Source organism: Epinephelus moara, chromosome 5 (genome assembly GCF_006386435.1).
Source record: "Epinephelus moara isolate mb chromosome 5, YSFRI_EMoa_1.0, whole genome shotgun sequence".
In the NCBI taxonomy this organism is placed as follows: Eukaryota; Metazoa; Chordata; class Actinopteri; order Perciformes; family Serranidae; genus Epinephelus; species Epinephelus moara.
Window position 1 is genome coordinate 5,033,633 of NC_065510.1, and position 1,430 is coordinate 5,035,062.

The 1,430-nt window shown below is 46.5% G+C and overlaps 1 protein-coding gene across 1 annotated transcript in view; it reads left to right on the plus strand.

Moving 5' to 3' along the window:
- Positions 1 to 1,430, plus strand: part of alg13 (ALG13 UDP-N-acetylglucosaminyltransferase subunit) — a 28,402-nt gene that overhangs the window by 1,867 nt on the left and 25,105 nt on the right. The gene's annotated exons all lie outside the window — the stretch shown is intronic.

Genomic DNA, 1,430 nt, shown 5'->3' on the forward strand with positions numbered 1-1,430 from the left:
AGCACACATGACAGCGGTGTGTCTGACACATGACTGCACACTTGACAGCGGTGTGTCTGACACATGACAGCGGTGTGTCTGACACATGACAGCGGCATGTCTGACACATGACAGCGTGTGTCTGACACATGACAGCACACATGACAGCGGTGTGTCTGACACATGACAGCACACATGACAGCAGTGTGTCTGACACATGACAGCACACATGACAGCGGTGTGTCTGACACATTACTGCCCCCCACCACCACCCCCACCTTGACGTCGTCGACCACAGCTCGTTTCTCCTCAGCAGCTCCACCCGGCTCTGACTCCTCCCTGTAGGACAAAACAAACACACCTGAGTACGACATGACATTATGGTGCAGCAGTTGGTGGTTCATGTGACATGTCTGTGATAACATGTTCAGCATGATGTCATTTACATTACATCATCATAACAACATCAGCTTCAACACGGTCCCAACAAACTCGCACCAATTCTGAAACTAGGGCTGTAGTCTCCTGGTCAACTATTCGACTATTTGGTCAGTTATTTGGTCACTATGCTCTCGTCCGACCAAATTCTCATTGGTCGAATAATCGCTGTGTTACTTTCCATCAACAGCTTTCCAGGATTAATCCATTATTTCCTGCGGCGGGGGGGACAGGCTAAGTTACCTGTGAAAATGGGGGTGTTTTCAAAACACCCCTGTTGTTTACACAACGTTGAACTCACCCACCCTAACGCTCAGCGTCACAGTGACGCAGACCTCCTGTCTGTTTCTGTAAGCTGACACCATTTCCCTCAGTGGAAACTAATGGAATATAGGTGTGTTGCTTATGCATTTAAGACATGAACTGTGTGACATATATAATGGAAAACTACTGTGATGATTTAACTGAGTGAAATGTGCTTGCTTTACAGAGTGGAGAAGTACAGAAGGAGAAGTATAGTGCTGTAACGGATGAGCTCACGTAATCACATGCAGCTAGAATAGATAATTATGACCATGCATGGCAGAAAGAACAGAATGTGTTGTATTCAGATAATTCTGTCCATTGGGGGTGGGGAAGTGTTGCTCTTGTCTTCTCAAAACAGGAAGGTCAGCCCCAACAACTCAGATCAACACGAGGCAGCTGTGTAAGAGAATGAGGAAGCAGGCAGCGAGCAACCAATGAGAAGACTGAACCACGCCCATGCACAATGACACTCTGTTACGCTGAAATATACTGGGTCAGGGAGAGACAGGAGGTCAGACTTCGTGAACTGACACTTTGTTGTTGTTCATCAGGGACGTGAAGATCAGACCCAGAGCTCTGTAACTTTATTCCTTTACTGCTTAATAAACCTACTGATTGAGACCGAATATCTTCTCTATTCTCTTCATTAAAGAACGCGCAGGACCAGGCTCTCACATAGTCAACATTGAGTGATAGAGTGAGCCAAA